At 53.4% G+C, this 18,884-nt stretch overlaps 1 protein-coding gene across 4 annotated transcripts in view; it reads left to right on the top strand.

The window, feature by feature from the left end:
• Positions 1-9,641: 9,641 nt before the first annotated feature.
• The window catches only part of DLGAP4 (DLG associated protein 4), a 175,968-nt gene continuing 166,725 nt past the window's right edge, over positions 9,642-18,884 (top strand). For 2 of the 4 annotated variants that reach the window (XM_031433874.2, XM_064475716.1), the window contains exon 1: positions 9,642-9,719. The gene's annotated coding sequence lies outside the window, so the exon portion shown is untranslated. The remainder of the gene's footprint in view (positions 9,720-18,884) is intronic. The other 2 variants (XM_031433873.2, XM_064475715.1) reach the window with 2 other exon arrangements.

Genomic DNA, 18,884 nt, shown 5'->3' with positions numbered 1-18,884 from the left:
CCCCCGTACCTCCTGCCTTTTGTTCATGCCAGTCTCTCCACCCAAAATTTCCTCCCTCCTTCGCCTGTCTGCTGCAGGGTTGTCACAGCCCCTGTAGTAAGAAGTGCACTGCAGAGTGAGAGAATGAAAGGTTCACACACAGCACACAGGCATTTTGGTATGACAATGATCCCACTTTTGCCAGAAATCTTTGGAAACAGCATCTCTTCCTTTAGGCTTAGCCATTAGCTATGAGAACTATCTCTATACACAAGACCTGGGCTAGTGTGGTCAACCAGGTGGGCTGCTTGGGTAAGGTCAACCAGAGGACACAAAGGTTTAGGGCTGACCAGATGTCCACTGGGTGAGGCATGTTTATGAGTTGCTTCGAGTCGGATTTCCTAGATACTAAAACAGGTGGGATTTGGTTGGGCTGGTGGTGTCACATAGCCTGAGGATGTCAACCTCGGAGCTGGCTCAAGAAGGCTGAGGCTAGAAAGGGGCTGAGACCCATCTGTCCACATCCTTTCACTTCTCCCCCTCCACTCAAGGGTCCTTGAGCTGCCAGCCACCACTCCCTCTCAGCCTTGCAGCAGCACTTTGTGCAGGTCTCTGGGGGCAGTTCTACCCAGTTGTAGTAGAATCTGGAAATTTATCCTGGTTCCACCATTTTCTCCCTGTGTATTCTTGCGTAGTGAATTTACTTCTTCAGGCCTCAGTTTCCTCTCTGAAAAATGGGCTCTTAAATCCTACCAACTGTGGTATTCGGAGCACCAGCTGAAATAGCCCCTCTGAAGACTTCAGTGGATGCACAAGAAATAAATTGTCCTTCTGTCCCTCCCATTCCCCCTGTACTCTATTTCAAGGCAGAAGACTTTGTCCAATTCATATCTGAGATACTCCTCCCACTCCATTGTGGCTCAGGGCCGAACATTCAACAGGTGCCCGTAAGTGTTTCTGAATTGGTTAAGTAAGGAAGGATGACTTGAGGGGGCTGGGCAGTGCCCCAGCCAGGGCATTCAGACCTGGGGTAAGGGCAGCCCCAAATGCACCTTCCCCTTATGTCACACAGACTTTAGCTTTAGAACCCTACAAACCCGGGTTCAAATCCTGACTATGCTCTTACTTGCTCTGAGATCTGGCACATGTGATCACTGGTCTCCAAGCCTCAGTTCCTCATCTGAAAAGGGGTTGGGGGACCCCCAGGTCACGGAGTAGTGATGAAGGTTAGGCCCAACACACAGTAGGTACTCAGGAAATGGGACCCAACCTGTCCCCCTCCTCTGTCCCTCCTTCCCTCCCTTCCTCTCCTCCTTGGAGAGATGTCTCCAAGGAAACGGGAGGAATTATTTTAAGAAAAGAGCCGAGGGCTCTGGTGGGAGCAGATGGTGGCTCGGGCATCTGGGAGGCAGAGGCAGGCAGCTCTGGCCCTTCAAGGAGACAGTGGAACTCAAGCACCTCCCCATCCCAGAAAGCACCAGGGCTGGGCCCAGAGGTGAATCCACGTTGAGGAGCAGAGAAAAAACACTTCTGGCATTACAGAGCAGGGACAGAGCACTGGACCTGGCTGTGCTTTTGACTCAGTTGGTGATCCTAGAAATGTCCTAGCCCTCCAGTCTGTTGACCTGTGGGTGAGTAGGAGGCCTTCCTGCAAGGGGTGGGGCAGAGACAAGGTAGAGGTCGGGGGAGGGGGCTGAGTTCCAGGCTTAGGATAGTGTGAGAGAAGGTACCAGGGTGCTCTTGAGCCTGGCAGAAACTCATTTATTTTTTTCCCTCACCCATCCATTCATTCCATTCATATCCACTGAGCGCCTTCCTCTGCCAGGCCACAAGCACACTTCACTTCAAGCCGTCCTCAGAACATCCGGGTTGTGATAGTTTTGCCCCCACTGTACAGATGAGGAAACTGAGGCTCTGAGAGGCAAAATGATTTGCCCTGGTTCACAAAGAAAGTCAAAGATTCTTTCCCAGTCTTGTCCTCTTTCTCCATAGATCCCCACCACCTTCAACTGAAAATCCTGACTCCTCAGAGGACTTCAAGGCCATGATGATCCAGCCCCTGCTGGATTCTGGCTTCACCTTTGAACTCTGAGGCTTCAGCCGCAATGAGCTGCCCAAAGTGGCTTGCAAGGGCCCATCCTGGTCTCCAGGCCTTGGAGCACACTGTCCCCTCTTGCTGGACTGTCCACTCTGTCCTCCTTTGCTTATCAGACTATGTCCTGCACAGCTTCCTGCACTTCCCCAACATTTGGTCAGGGCTCCTCTGGGTGATGTGTTTTCTTGGGTCTCCCCTGGAGCTGGCAAGCCTCCTGAGGCCATAGATGTTCCTCCTGCAACTGTGCCTCCCTGGTGCCCAGCACAAGGCTTGGCCCAGGTGGGTATCAGTGAACATGGAGTGAATGAATAAATGAGATAAAGAATGCCCTGGAGTTCCCACTACTAGCTAACACTCCTTTTGCTCTCAAGACATTTCCCAGGCACCTCCTCCATGCCAGGCCTGATGCCAGCTCCAAAAATGACAATAACCCTGGCTTCCAATTCACTCTGTGGTTTATAACGAGCTTCCATCATAGAAGTCACAACCAACCTGCAAAGTAGCTGTTCATGTTTGTGTCCATTTTCCAGATGTGGACACTGAGGCCCAGTGAGTTTGGATGACTTGCCTGATCACAGCCAGTATGTAACAGAGCCAAGATTTGAACCCAGGCCTTCTTACGCCAGAGCCCACACTCCTTTTACACCATCAAAACAAAGCAAAGGAATATATGAGCACTCAAAAAATTTGGAAAGCACAGGAAAAGAGAAGGAAAGGGGAAGTCCTACAACTCCTCCCTCCACCCCTACCCTGGGATATAATTTGTCTGTGAACAGTCTGGGAATCTGCTACTTATTTCGGCTGAGCTTATGGGTATAAAGAAGTGACTTGGCCACGGTCACACAACGCAAATAGCATGTTCAGGATGCGAATCCAGACTGTTGGCCACAACTTGAGGCGAATTCAACATGGCCTCGGGCCTCAAAGAGCCAATTCCAGTCTTATGGGAGCAATGGAAGTAAACTGGTATATTTTAGTTTGGGTTCCCCTAAAAGCAGCTGCCCCCGAGACAGTGACTCAAGCACAGGTAGTTTATTTGGGAAGTGATCTTAAGAAGCAGGAGGGAAAGAGTCTGGAGAGTGAGACAGGAGAGTCAATTAAATGTGCATTAGCAAGTGGCCACTGCAACTCCATCCCGCTGGGGAACTTCCAAGGAAGAGCCGAGAAGACACCTCAGATCTGTCTCCCTGAAGGAGAGGAGTCTGGGCACTTACCCACTGATTCCCATACCCCATGACTGAAGGTTACTCCTGAGGGCATTCACTGTCCTGTGTTTCCAGGTTGTCCTGTGCTTGGCAAGCTCTTGTGACTTCACAAAATGCCATTAGTTTACAATAGCCAAGACGTGGAAGCAACCTAAGTGGCCATCAGCAGATGATTGGATAATGAAGATGTGAGATGTATATACATATATACATATACACACAAATGAGACTTGGGTTATGACCAAACCAGATAATGTCCAAATCTGTCAAGATCAGATCTGGGGATTGCTGGCTCCAGAGATGGAGAGACTGAGACACAATGGACACAAGCATGAACGCCTACTTTGCGGGTAGGTTGTGACTATCTAAATATTCTATTCTACATGTATATAGAATAGAATATTACTCAGCCATAAAAAAGAATGAACTATTGCCATTTTTTTGCCTTTTGCAGCAAAGTGGTTGGACCTGGAGATCAACCTATCAAGTGGAAATACAAAGAGGAAAGGGGAAAAGGGGAGTGGAAGGGCTAAATTAAGAGTATGGGATTAACAGATACACACTACTATGTATAAAACAGATAACAAGGATTTACTGTATAAATGTACAGGGGACTATAGTCAGTATCTTGTAATAACCTATAATGGAAAAGAATCTGAAAAAGTATAGATACATATCTGAATCACTTTGTTGTACACATGAAACTGACACAATATTGTAAATCAACTATACTTCAGTTTTTAAAAAAAAGACATCAGGCAGAAGAGCAGAAAGAGCTGGTGAGTGTCGTTGGCAGAGCTGTCCACAGGCTGCTGCTGGAATCCAAGATGGGCGCCAAAAGCATTTGCTATAAGGTGTTTGAGACACAGTGTGTCTTTGTCACCACAGCATTTGGGGAGTCTACAGTTAACAATACTGTATTGTATACCCGAAATTTGCTAAGAGAGTAAATCTTAAGTGTTCTCACTACAAGGAAAAAAAAAGGTAACTATGTGAGGTGATGGACATATTAATAAACTTGATTGTGGTGATCATTCCACAATGTATGCACATATCAAAACATCGAGTTATACATCTTAAATATGTACAATTTGTATTTGTCGATTATACCTCAATAAGGCTGAAGAAAAAAGAAATGCTTGGCAATACCAAAGGGAAAAAATTAAGTATTTGAGGGGTGATAAGCTGTGAATGGGGAGTAGGGCTAGAGTCAGGCAGGGTTTCCCCAAAGTAGGTGACACCTGAGCTGAATTTTGAAAGATGAGCATCCAAAGGGGGAAGAGGCATTCCAGGTAGAAGGCCCTGCAGGGGCTAAGAGGTGAAACATCTTGTCTTTGGGAAGAGAATGCAGAGCCTGTTCCTGTACTCTGGTCATGGGCTTTGACCAGAATTGAATTAGGAGAGGGTGCAAAGGCCAAATGGTGAAGAGTTTTGAATACCAGGCTAACTCTAAAACAAGTTTAAACTTTCACCACAGATGTGAAGGAGTCAATGCAGAGTTCTGAGCAGAGAAGGGATCTTTTACAGAAAGATCTATCTGGGGCTGGTGTGGAGGATGGAATGGAAAGGGGGAGACTAGAGCAGCAGTCCTGGGAGGAGGCTGGAGCAGTGGTCCAGTCAGGGGAGGGACAGAGTGTTGGGGAGGAGGGGTCAGACCCAAGGGTTGTGTAGGAGAGAGAAATTTCATCTTGTGCCATAGGGTGAGGAGAAAGAGGCCAACCAGCCCTCCCTGCCTGCAGGAGCCCTGGCAGCTTCCTCCCTCTCCATTTCTCTGTGGGGCTGGTCCAGTCTGACCAGATGTCTGGTTGACCTGGAGAACGGTGCTGGGGCCAGGCATCCCCAGATCTGGTCTTGACGGATTTGGACATTATCTGGTTTGGTCACAAGCCAAGTCTCATCATTAGCTAGATGTGGTCACTACCCAGATCATGTCATCACCGGAGCTGGTCATTACCCAAACCTGGAGGTTACCTGCTACCAAGTGGACTCTTCTCACTTGGTTTGAGTCATTCTGTCCTCTTCCAGGGTCCTTCCTGAAGCCTACAGCTCTGCATGGTCTGAGCTGGTGGGCTGATGGCAGTGGTCAGAAGAGAACCTGACAGCCAGGGGCCACAGCCTCTTCTCCACCACATTGGCTCTCTTCCAGCCCCTGGGCTTGGTCAGGCAAACATCCCACAGCCCCACAACTTCTGTTCCTTTCAAAGCCCTGACCACTCCATGCTGTGCTTATGTTTGAACACCCCTCCCAAATGGACCATGCTTGCCCTCATCTGTCTCAGCCTCTCAATCTCTTTTTGAGTCTCTGTCTCTCTGAGTTTCTCTTTTTAAACATGGACCTTAGATTCACATAATTGAGTTAAGGGCATCCTTGGCTCATAACACGATCTCAGCATTGGTCCATGCATGGCCTTATGTATATGATATAATATAATTTACTATAAAACACAACATAACATATGCATCTGTAACCACTGTCCAAGAACTAAAACAGAAACAAAATCTGACCTTCACTTCTGTGCTCCACCCCATCCCACCCCCCAGGCTCTCTGCCAGAGGTCACTAGTATTCTGAGTTTTGAGGTTATCCATCCCTAGGTTCTTCATTTTCAGTTTTATTACACCTATGAATGCCTAAACAATTTGTTATTTGTTTTCAGTAGTTTCTTATTTTAAAAGATATAATGTATGTAGTGTTGTCTTTTTTTTTTTTAAACTCAACGCCGTGTTGGTGAGAATTCATCTATGCTGTTGTGCGCAGTCGTGATTCATTCGTTGTGAGGGCTGTGTGTGGCTATACTACTATTTATTTATTTAGTTGTTCATTCTCCCATCAGTTGATAATTGGATTGTTTTCAGGTGTTCTGCTCTTATGAACAGTGCTGCCATGGATATTTGTGTGCATTTCTCCTAATGCTCTTCAAAATGTGGTCTGGGGACCAACAGCCTTGGCATCACCTGGAAACTTGTTAGAAATGTAGACTCTCCAGCCCTGCTCTAGACCTGCCTAATCAGAACCTGCCTTTGAACAGGATCCCTGGGGGATTCCTATGAACATTAAAGTTTGAGAAGCGCTGACCCAGTCTGCATGTGCAGGGCTTTCTTGGGCACACATATCCAGGAGCAGATTTGCTGGGTCACAGCAGTGTTGCACCCTCCCCTCAGCAGTACAGAGAGCTGCACCGATCTACATCTTCACCCACACTTGGTATTGTCTGACTTTCTCCTTTTTTGCCGGTCAAATGGGTGTGAAGTGGGAGCTCATCCTGATCTTGACTTCTCTCTCCCGGATGATTAATGACTTCAGGCACCTCCTCACTTTTATCAGCCATGTGTTCCCTCTGTGAAATGCTCTGTTGGTGTTTTTTGCTCTTCAGGGCTCACTCAGCTCAACCCCTGCCCTTTGCACTTGCAATTCTCTCAGCCTTCCCTCTTCACTACACAGTGTCAGTTCTTCAGGAAGCCCTCCCTGACTGCTGCTCAGGTTGTGAGCCTCTTCAGTCTCACTGGCAGGAAAATTTGGTGTCACTGTCCCTTTATTTCATCTCCTGGAAGCTCTTTCTTTCTCATTAAAGAGAATGCAAACCTTACGGCTTGGCCCCTACAGAGTTTTATGTATTTATTTTTCAGTTTAGTTGCCATAATTTAGAATTTGGAAGATTTTGCATTTTAAAAGATCTGAATTGCTGATTTCTCTTGAAAAAAAAAATGAGATGTCACCCTACTGGGCCTCCGTTCCTACATGGCCACAATCAGCTAGCACTGAGTAGGCGCTGCCTCTGCCAGACCATGTGTCCCAGTCCCCACACCTCCATGCTCACCACCTGCTTACATGACCTTCCTGGGCCCCATGGGCATTTGTTTGTGACACTTGCCTAAATACACCAGTTATTTATTCTTCTAAATCTCTCCCATCCTTTCCCTCCTCTCCCAACTCCGTCCCTGTCCCTGTTCAGGCCTTTGCATTTGTCCCCTGGACTGTCACACCAGCCTCCCCCTACCTTGCTTTTCTAGTTTTGCCCCTTCTGGTCCACTGACCATGTCACATAGCCACTCAAGAACCAGCAGTGGCTTCTTGTCGCCTTCCCAGGCATCTCCTGACTCTCTGTTTTTAAAAAAGCATTATTATATTACGACTATTTCATGTTCACGAAAGAAGTCTAGAGAACAGCATAACAAATACCCAGGTACCCACCATCCAGCTTAAGAAATAAGCCATTTCAAGTACATTTGAAGCCCCTATTACATTTCCTTCCCTTTCTCCCTCAGGGTCACTACTGTCTTGAATTTGCTACTATCACTGCCATGTATGTTTTTATGTAATACACTTGTATTACATATGCGTGTGTCCCTATACAATATATAGTATTACGTTGCAGGTTTTCAAACTTTATATATCTGGTGTCGAACTATGTTTTTCTGTCTGCAACTTGCTTTTTTCATCCAATGATATATATTTTTTATTTTTAAAAATTGTATTAAAGTATAAAATTCATACAAAGAGTACATAAATCATAAGTGTACAACTCTGAATTTACACAAACTGAATCAGCAGTGTATTTATCCTCATGGATGCATTTGGCTTGCATTCACCTATTGTGAAGATCATGGCATGGAGAGTTTTCCGTTGTCTGAATTTATCACTGTTTATCCAGTCTCTGCTTGAAGGACAGTTAGGCAGTGTTCAGCTCTCCACTATTATACATGATACTGCTATGAACAGCCTTGTACAAGTCTCCTGGGACCCCTGTGTGAGGTGTTCTTTAGGGCAAAGCCTGCTCATCTCCAACCTGACCACATGTTGCCAGTCCAGTCCTTGACCCTGGCTGGCTCCCAGCTCAGACAATAAGGTCTTCCCAGCTGCTCCAGGCAGCTCATTCTCTGTTGCCCTACTGACACTCTGCCCAAACATAAACCATCGCTTTGCCTGCAACATTCTCTCCTCGCCTACCCCCCATCCCCTTACCGGCAACTCCAAACTCATCTCTCCTTCCAGGCCCTGCTGAAGCTGCCTCCTCTAGGGAGCACTCTTGAGCATGACCTCATGGTGTCATCCCCTCTGAGTGACATCCTCACACCACAGTTGTCGGGACCAATGAAGACAGAGACAAACCTAGACTAGACAGTGGGAATGGCAAAGGGAGTCATGGATGGACTGGTAGGGAGTGTGAGAAGCTGGGATATGTCACTGATTGCTTTGGGCTTTGATGGATGAATAGGAGTTTGTTGGGTAGAGCCAGTAGGAAGGCATTGCAGGCACATGGAAAGGCAGAGAAGCACTGGAACAGACGTTTCTGGGTTGAGGATGTGGGCAGGGTGAGCGGGTAGTGGATGAGGCTGGAAAAAGAGCTGGGGGAAGGCTTGAATGTCCCCCCTTTAACACTGTTTTTACTCTATTTGCACTCAACTGGCATTTTTGGGAGATGTGGGAGCCAGGGAGAAGGAGCACATACACTTGACACCTACTGAATGCCAGGCACCTGCAAGGAGCTTACATTCATTATCTCTTTGCTTCCTTAATCCCAGTTGGGGATGCCATACTAGTGTTGTCCCCGTTTTACAGGTGGAGAAACTGGGGCTCAGAAAGAGCAGTCTCTTGTCTCTGATCACAGAGCCCCAAGAAAGTCAGGATGGGTACTCAGTCCGGGTCCATTCGACTTCAGGGATTGTTTTTAACTCCCAGGCTGCCATAGGCAAGACACCAGGGAGAAGGTCCTGCAGGAAACGGATCACCAGGAGGGGGCACACGCTCCCAGCTGCAGGAGCCCTAAGTTCGAATCCCAGGGGCCTCTTGACTCGCACGGTATGTATGACCCGAGCCGATCTCGTCCTGTGTGGGCCTCCGTTTCTCTCCTCCAAGGGTCCGGCGCTCGTCAACCTAGGTTCTTACTGACCGTCCCTGTAGCCTGGGGTTCCGGGTTCCCGCCCTACCGCAGCCCGCGCTGTGTGACCTTGTGCCAGGAGCCTGCACTCTCTGGGCGGCCAACCAGGGATCTCTAAGCGCCCTTCCGGCTCGAGACCGAGCGTCGCTAGCCACGGAGACCCTCCCTCTCCCTCCGGGGTTGCGGAGGCGTGGGTGGGGGTGAGTGCTAGAAACGGCGCCCCCCCCCACCCCACCCCCAGCCCCGGGCTGGTGGCCGGATCCGCGCCTGGTTTTGGGCGCAGCCGCGCGGCCCCCTCCCCCGCGCTCATCTCTCCGCCCCCCCGCCCCCTCCCCGCCGCTCTCAGGGAGCCGGGGCCGCGCGGCTCCTCCTCCCGCAGCCGCATCTGGGGCGCCGCGCCGGCCGGAGGAGAGGCATGGGGCGCCCGCGGGCCGGGGCCCGGGCCGGGGCCTAGGCAGGAGGACCTGCGAGCAGACCCGAGCGGCGGCGGCGGCGGCGGCGACGCGGCGCAGCGCAGCGCAGCGGCCGAGCGGGCCGGAGGCGGCCAGGACGCCGGGCTCAGGTGAGGGCGCGGGGGTGGTGCGCGGCGGCCCCGACCCCCTTACCGGGGCCAGTGTGCCCCGTCCCTCGGCAAGACCCCCAAATCCAGGTCTCCTGCGGGACAGACCTCCCTAAACCGAGGGGCAGCGGTGGGGCAGAAAAGCCCCCTCCCCCTGCCAGTCCTGTCTTCTGAGACCCCAATCCGAGGGGCGGCTCTGCGACTGGGAATCCCCCTTCTCTGGGTGGCATACCCCAGTCTAAGTCTCCCCCGACCCTCAAGCCGGGGGGCGGCGGCGCTGAGGCCCGGAACCCCCTATCCAGGGCCGGGCCCCCATTCCAGCTTTTTTTCCCGCGGACTCCCCCATGTCAATGGGCTGCCAAAGCTGGGAAGCCCCTTCTCTAGCCCGACCCTCCATCCTCAAGGTAGCCGGGGGTTCAGGCAGACCCCTCCCCTGCCCACCAATCTTAGAGCTAAGGAGAGGGAGGGCTCTGCCGGCCAGTCGGCCCGGGCATTCCTCCATTCACCACCCAGCTGCCTCCAATCCCTCCTCAGTAGCCCCGACAGCCTGCCGGGCCGGCTTCCCCCTTCCCGAGCTCGTACCCCGGACCTGGCATCTGGGGAGGGGGCGAGGGCAACCCCACTCCCCAAGGCTGCATCTCGCCCTCTCCTGTTTGCGTACCCGGGAGGGGCCGGGCTGACCTGGGCACCTGGGCTGGGGGGGCGCTCACATGGCTACGGGAGGCCCCCACGTGCGGCGCCCCGCGGTGAAAGGGGTTCGCGTTCAGGGCGGGTGACAGGTGGACCAGGTGGCCGGAGAGACCAGTTGGGTCCAGATGTGCTGGGCCTGCTGGGAGTGGACGTGTGTTACCTGGACATGTTGTGGCCCCGGGCCTCTTTCGTCGGAACCTATCGCCTCCAATCCCCCTCTATCTTTCCATTCCTCTATCCCTTCATCCCTCTCCCTTCTCCCCTTCTTCCCCCGTGCTGCCTATGTTGCAGAGGGGCTGCCAGAGACTGCTGATGTTGTGGGGGAAAAATGAAATAGGGGAAGGGGTAATGGGTTTGGGAAGGGGATATGAGTTGGTGAAGGCCAGTTGTGGGGGTGGGGGGTGGGGGCATGGAGGAGGTGCCCCAGGATAGGTAGCCTCAAGCTTGGAGGGCAGCGCTAATGCAGGGGAGAGTTCCTGCACCCCCACCAGCCTGGAAGTGGAAATGACAGAGGGGGAGGGGGTGCAGTCCCCAGCCTCAAGGGAAGCTGGACTGGCCTGCCTCTATCCTCATTGCACCTCCCCTCAGCCCAATTCCCTGGGATCCTAGCTATCGCTACCTCTGTGCCTTCACTTAAGGAAGGAGGCTGTGTTTTCTGCCAGGCTGGAGGTGGTGGAGTGAGATTGTACAGGACCATCTCAGAGAGTGGCTGTTGGAGAAGCCCAGTTTCTGTCCCACAGAGGGGACTGTGGGCCGCCTGGTTCCAGGGTGGCCTGAGGGACCTGAGCCAGACTCCTGTGGCAGCAGGACTGGGTGGGGCCGCAGAGCGGAGTGGCCCGTTGGTACCTGGACTGTTGGGAGCCACCACCAGGCCCTGAAGCCGGCTGTTGGCGGCGAGTCAGAGGCAGATGCCGATTGTATTCCCAGCAGCACCTGGAGACACTGACTGCACGTGGGGCAGGCGTGTGTGCTTGTGCCTGTGCTGTGGCAGGGGTGCACCAGGGCTCCTAGGTCCTTCTGGAACCAAGAGACAGCAGCTTGAGAGTGTGCCTGTGTGTGGTGTCCATGGCACCCGCCCCTCATTCATCCGTCAGAGGCCAGACTAGGCCTGTGCGAGACACTGGGAACATGCGATGGCCTAATGTGGTCCCCACCCTCAAGGAGCCCCTGTTTGTTGGGGGGAGATGATCTGTACTGGGCACTAGGGACGAAGTGCGAGGCCCAGATGGGAGAGAAAAGTGTGGGGTGGAGCAGGCAAATGGATGGCTGAGGTATATGGGACCCAGGGCAGCATCCGGCTAGTGCCAGCCTTGGATGGAGCTGCAGGTTTGAGGGCTGTGTGCCCTGAGCTCGAGGCTATCTGGTAGCTGAGTGTTTGGTGTTTTTGAAGAGAGGCTGCAGCGCTTGGAAACTAAGGATAGACTGTGTACTTTGGAGTTTTCAGAAGACTCAGTGATGTATTGGATGTACCAGGAGCATCCACTGGCATCTCGCTAGATTCTTGCATGGTTTATGGGCCACTGGCTTCAAAAATGCCAGTGCTTCTTCATGATGGGGAGGCTCTGAGGAATTGTGTTGGACACTCTGTGTAACAGAGAGCAGGTGATCTCTATCCTTCCCATACACCCATGAGTGATTGGTTGGTTGATTGATTCATTCAAAAAAAGCATTAAAAAGTGGCATTGTCTGATTACAGGGCATTTAAACACTTCCACTTATATATATATTCTGGAATGTGAATTCTTAAAATCTTGAATGCAGATTTTTTTTAAACACACAGTAGATACTTAGTAAATGCCTACAGCTCTGGGATGAAGCCCAGCCTCCTCCCGTAGCTAGCTACTCCTCTAGCCACATCTTACACTGCCACCTGCCTCCCTCCTTGGCTCCGGTCCCCCTGGCCTGCTTTCAGTTCCTGGAACAGGGCAGGTCCCCTCCAGCCTCAGGGTCTTTGCACGTGCTGGTTCCTCTGCTGAACATCCCACCCTCCTTCCCCTGTTTGCCTGCTTAACTACTACTCATCATCCCAGTCTCAACTTAGGCATCACTTCCAGAGGAGACCCTTCCCTGATGCCCAGGCCAGGTTGTATCCCTGTCACCTCCTTGACAGCCCCATGGGCCTCTGCCTTCCCTGCCCCAATCACTGTTCCTTATTATTATTATTCCTTATTGTTTCTTGGTGTGGTTGGTGTGGGGAGGACCAAGGTTATGCCTGCCTCTTTACGCTGTTCCCTTGCTGCTGAGGACAACTCTTGGCTCATCCTGGGCCCTCAGTCCATTTCTTCTGGCCAGATGAATGGATGAGCATGGTCTGGGCCATTCTCAGTCAAGGGCTGGGTGATAGGGCATGGGGGGGGGGCCCTTGGCCAGACCCAGTTGCCGCCTTTATCATCCTTGTGGGTTCCTGGCCTCCAGCTGGGTCTGTAAACCCAGGCGTTGTGCTGGGCTCTGCAGGAATGATAGGCCCATGGCCTCTGAAATCCCAGTACATCTCGGGGCCCCCAGAAGCTCTGCAGGAGGGTGAGGGGCCACGCTTGGGCAAGACCCATCTTTGGAGGGGTGTCTGTACCCATCTGGTCAGGCATTTATTCCTGAATCAGTTCATCTACTCACATCATCAGTTATTTACTGGTTCATCTCTTCTTTCTCTCACTGGGTCACCAGCTTCTTCACCTCTCCCTTTCCTAATCCTTCACTCTGTCTTTGGGCCCCCAGTGCGTCCTGAGGCCTGCTGAGTGCCAGCTCTGTGCCAGGCCGGGGGACACAGAGTCAAACCCGAGGGACCTTACTCTGGGAACTGTGGTCATCCTGCCAGGCCCCTCCCAATGGAGGCTGGTGCTGTCCAAGTGCTGGGAAGGGGCCACTAGTTTGGACCTGCAGGAGGTGCTTCCTGGAGGACATACACTAGATCTGGGGTGGATTTTGGAGGATTAGAGGGATTTGAGTTGCTAGAGAATGGCGGGGAAGGGCACTGCTGGCTGAGAGAACTGCACAGATAGAGGCAGGGAGGCAGCCAAGTATGGGGCAGGCTCGGTGTTAGTGGCGGTATGTGTCCTGCTAGGAAGATGTGGCCTTCCTGAGCGGGCTACAGGGAGGCTGGCCCTGGAGGTGGGCAGTGTGCTGTCATGGTGAGTGTCCAGCCAGGGTACCAGGAGCCCTGCTGCTTCCTTGCTATGTACCCTTGGATGAGATATGTCCCCTCTCTGGGCTCCCATGGTAAAGTGAAATCTTGGGCCTGGTGATCTCGGAGGGGCCTTGCATCTGCCCATAGTCTGGACTCTGATTCTGACAGCCCAGGAAGGGACTCCTCAGGGCCCTGCTTCTTCTTTGGGCATGAGGAGGGCTGTCACACGATGGGGTGTGGTGGCTTTGGAGGGCCGAGTGTGCGGCTCAGCAGTTTCTTCTAACGGAGGACCTTGTCGATGAATGGGGTGTGGCGGCCAGCTGGGCTGGGAGGGAGTGCCCTGCCATGAAGACTCTCATGGCACCCTCTTTGGGAAAGGCTGTCACTAAGGAGGGGCTTCCTGTGTTGGACCAAAGACAAGCCCATTCTCCACTTCATCAAACTCTTGTGGGGGAAGCCCTTTAAGGCTCACATGACTAGACATTCTTTTATTGTGGCCAGTGCTGGGGGTTGGAGGAGGTGCCTGCACTGCCCACAGCCCTCCACAGTGTCCCCTGGTGGTTGCCCCAGGCCAGGACTGAGGGCCGTAGGGTGTGTGCAGCACTTTACAGTTTGCAGAACACATTTAATCCCCACATCTTCCAGTCACCCCCAGGGAGGGGTACGAATGAGAAGAGATGTTGTCTCTATTTGACAGAGGAGGAAACTGAGGCTCAGAGCAGTTGGGTGGCTGCCCAAGGTCACTCAGAGGGTAGGGATTAACCCACAGTCCAGGACCCCTTGCACTCATGGATGGCACATCTTTTCCCAAGCCGAGGAGTGGGGATCGGATCCCTCTGTGCTGGGTTTTGCAACGCCGCCTCCTCCCCACCGAGCTGTCTGACGTGGCCTTTTCAAAAACCCAAAATGAATGGAAGCAAATTTTGTTTGGAGAATTTTGCTACACCCTTTACCAGGGCTGGTTGCAAAACCAGGCTTGGGGATCCTTGCTGCTGCTGCTGCTGCTGCTGATGGTGGTGATAATAACAGTGGTCATTGGCTAATATCCATTCATTCCACAGAACATCAGTGACCACTTCCCAGGACCCAGGTATAGCGCTGGGCCCTCTGTTCAGTGAGCACCAGCTCTGGGCATCTTAAATCCAGCCTCTCCTTTAATCCCATCACACCCTATGGCTACTCTTCCTGTTTTACAGGTGAGGAAACTGGGACACGGAGAGCTGTAGAAAGTTGGCCAGGGCCACACAGCTGGTGAAGTGGTGGCACCAGGATTTGAATCCATGTCAGTTAGAGTTTAGAGTCTGGTCTCAGCCCCATGTTCTGGAAATTCTGCAGTTCCCATTTGTTTGACAGAAGTGATAGGTAGGGAGCATGGAAGGTGGGTGTTAGGCCATGGGAATCAAATGGAGCCGACCAGATCATGGTTTGAGGGAACCTGGACACACGCTGGAGGCGGAGCTCAGGCTGGTCTGAGACAGTGACATCAGAGTGCCTGTGGATGTCACTGGCCACTCAGCAGCGCCTCACCTCCCCAGCCTGCCAGAGGCCCCAAGGGAAGCATGCTCCTTTACTGTCACTGACACACAGTTTGGTAGGCAGCCCATCTCCCCCATCTCCCTGGCTTCTGGGGGAAGGAGAGGTGACATGGGTGCTGAGAAGTGACCATGACTGCAGAACAGAGGGAGAACAAAGTGCTCTGTTCCTGGGGCCATCCAATGAAGGGGCAGACCCAGCCCCCACCACAGCAGCCCCCAGGGCCCACAGGGGTGCAGGGTGCCTTCCTGAGAAGGCAGCAGAGCAAACACAGCGTTTGCATTCCTCTCTTCAGTGTAAGACGGCCTGTGCAGGTAATCCATCTCCCGGAGTTTGCTTCAAAAATGGCTAAAGTGACATTTGGTACATGAGAGGGTCATCTTTAGAAAACATATGATGTGGGCGGGTTCTGTCTTTGACAATGTAGAAATGGGGCAGGCATCCTGGCATATAAATGGAGCATAAGACACTGATTGAGCACCTGCTGGGCCCCATGACAGGGGCTCAGAACCACACCCTGAAGAGGGGCTTGTGATTGTGCAGGCAGGGGTCTCTGTGCTCCCAAGTGCTGGGGCGAGGGAGTGAGAACTAGGCCTCTGGTTCAGATTTTTTCTTTCTGTGGTGACAGATGAGCCTGCAGGGAGTTAGAGGTGGGTCCAGGAGGCTTTTGCTTGACAACTGCTAGGAGATGGGGGCTTGGAGCTGGTCTGCTGCTGTGTGTTGCCGACTGAGTCCCAGCACCTCTCTGAGCCTCATGGTCTCCATCTGTTTGTGGGGTGCTGGGGGTTAAGTTTCTGAGGCTCTTCCAGCTCAGCTCTCTGTGATTCCAGGGGTGAACCCAGCTGGGCTTCCCTCTGGGAGGTGTCAGGAAGTCCTCACTGTTCTCAGCCCTGACCTCTGCCTGGCTTCCCCCGAGCCCCCTGTCCCCCAGCTCCTGCCAGAGGGAGGGAGCCTTCTTTCCACCCACCGTGGGCTGACTGCGCGCAGTGACGCAGCAGCTGAGGGCTCTAGAGTGCAGCTTGGAAACGGGGATCTGGGTTTGCTAAAGACAGGGGAAAAAAAGGTTCTTCCCACCACCCCCAGCTGCCTGCCTGCCTGCCTCCCTCCCTCCCCTGGCTGCCGCCAAGCCCTGGCACCTCCTTGGCTCTGCCAGATCCACTTTGGGGTGGGAGGTTTGAGGCTGAAGGTTCAACTGAACAGGTTCAAGTCTCTGCATGCCAGGGCCTTGCTGTGTGACCCTGGTGTGGTTGCCTTCCTTTTCTGGGCTGACGTACTGTGAGGGGATTCTGAGGCTGACCAGGCAGCTTTGCAGTGATGGCTCTGAGGGGCACCTGTGACTCAGGAGGAGTCCTGGCTGGATTTGGCCTGCTGCTGAGGGAACAGGGCCCTCTGCCACCTGTGTTCTCCATGTGTGCACCCCGCAGTGGAGGGGGCAAGGTGCTGTGATCATCCCCATCTTACATCCGAGGAAACTGAGGCTGTGCAGCCGGTGGATGGTAGAGCAAGGATTTGAACCCAGGTCTGTGACTTGCATCCAGGTGAAGTCAGGCAAACCCCAGGCAAGAGGCCAGCTTGGTGACTGTGAGCGCCCCCCTCTCCTGCCGCCTTCTCTGGGCCTCAGTTTCTCCACCTGTGCAGTAGGAGTGGGACATGGTTGTGGGTTTGGGGCTGCCTGAGCCCATCCCCCCACCCCAGCACTGCTAGGAATTTTCTGAGGCTCCTCACCGACCTCCAGCTCTGGTCCCTGAAGCCGAGGTGTGATGGCAGAGAGGAGGTGTCAACATCTCACGCCTCTCCTCCAGGGGACCTGCCACCTTTGGGGTGTGAGAGTTTCCTGGAGGACTGGGAATGTGCAAGGCCTTCCAGGGACCATGTGAGCAGGGACAGAGGCTGGTTGGCTCCGGGCAGCCTGGAGGTCTCCGCTAGTCATGGGGCCAGGCCCACCTTTGCCTGTCTGCGCATTTGACCATTGTCTGGTTCATCAGGGAACTCGGGGAAAATGTGGGCATGAACAAGGAGGTAGGGCCACCCTTGGGCCCCTTTTGATCCCTGTGCAGGGGTGTGTGTGTATGTAGGGTGCGTATGTTGCCCCAACTAAGGCCAGGCCTTCTGTGTATTGTCAGATCCTCTTAACACTGAGAGGTAGATATTATCATCTCTCTGGACTTCCCTTCCCTCCCTCCCTTCCTGCTTCTAAGTATTCATTCAACAACACACGTTACGTGCCTGCCCTGTGGATCCTCTTGGCAGGCCAGCAGTCATAACCTAACCTCCCAGACAAATGTAAACTCACATCAACGACGGGCATTGCTACCGCAGAGAAGTACGAGAGACCTGATCTAGTCTGGGGGTTCAGGGAGGGCTGCCCCAGGGAGGAGACACTGGAGCTGAGACCTGCAAGTGAGGAGTTAGCTGGTGCAAAGGCCCTGTGGTGTGGGTAGCATGGGAAGTGTGAGTGTCTCAAGCCTGGAAGGAATGAAGAGGAGCTCATATGAGGGAATCAGGGCCTGGAAGCCACACGGTGCACTGCTGACTGTGGGGAAACTGAGGCTCGGAAAGCTGAAGCAGTCTGTCCAGGTGGGGCTGGAAACTTGGCCAGATGTGGTTTGGATCCCTGAAGGGTTCCTGGAGGGAAGCCCTTGGCTCTCACTGAGTCCAACGCAGGATGTTTGAGTGACTTGCCAGAGGTCCCGCAGCAAGGTAGAGTGGAGCTGGGCCCCTCTTTCTGGCCTCTTAGCCTCCCCCTGCAAAGGTGCTTCCCACTGAAAGAAACTGGGGAGCCACAGAAGGTTCTGGAGCAGGGCAGACCCACAGTGCTCTCCTGGCCAGCCACGCCCAGGCCTTCCCAGCTCTGGTATGGAGTGTTGGACGTCTGCCTGCCTGCTGAGGCTGAGGCTAAGGCCAAAGCTGACTGACTCTGCTGACCCAGTGTGTCACCACCCTCTACTGACACTGGATGGGGCAGGGGCAAAGGCAGTGGCAGCCTGGAGGGGGGTGGTGGTGGGCAGGGGCCCCACTGCCAGCAGCCCCAAGGCTTCCAGGAACCATTTGCCAGCCTGGGTTTGATAAATCACAAGGCCATTCCTGGAGTCTGGGGGATGGGAGGCAGCCTTAGGCCTAGAGCCCTTGGGGTGGGACTAGGGGTTCAGCTAGGAAGCAGAAGTTGGGCTCTTTCCCTGCGCCATGTCCCCTTGTCAAGCATCTTTTGATTCTAGCCTTCATGGCCTCTGGCCAAGATGACTGTCCTGACGCCCTCCTGGGTCTCCTGCCTGTGTACCCACCACACACAGGCAGAGATTGATCCAGAACCACACCCAGCCCATTACACCCTATCACAGCCCAGAGCCCTGAGCAGTCCATGCCTCTGTCACCTGCCTCTGTGCACTCCTGCAGTCCCCTTCTGCCCCCATCGTGTCCTCACCTATGGCTCAGCTGAAGGACTTGGGACTCCCAGAGCACGCCATGCCCCCTGGCCCAGCCTCTGCATTTACTGTTCCCTCAGTCTTGAAAACCCTTCCCCAAAGTCTTTGCTCAGTAACTCCTATTTGTCATTTACCACTCAGCTCAGGCCCTGTCCTTCCAGGGCACCGGCCTCCTTGTCCCACATGGGTCACTCCTGCCTGGACTCCAGAGACATGCCCATGCATGTGTCTGCCTGTTCCACCAGACGGAGGCCCCTCCAGGCAGGAGCCAGGCTGGTGCCTCTTGGTGCCTCCAGTGGTGCCCAGCCTGGGGCCTGGCACACAGTGGGTGTACAGCTCATGGGTGTCAGCTGAGCACTGTTGAGCCTGGTGGCCAGAGTACAGCCTGTGCCCCCTCAG

Source organism: Camelus dromedarius, chromosome 18 (assembly GCF_036321535.1).
Source record: "Camelus dromedarius isolate mCamDro1 chromosome 18, mCamDro1.pat, whole genome shotgun sequence".
In the NCBI taxonomy this organism is placed as follows: domain Eukaryota; kingdom Metazoa; phylum Chordata; class Mammalia; order Artiodactyla; family Camelidae; genus Camelus; species Camelus dromedarius.
Note: the sequence above shows the minus strand (reverse complement) of the source record. Positions and strands in the feature narration are given on the sequence as shown.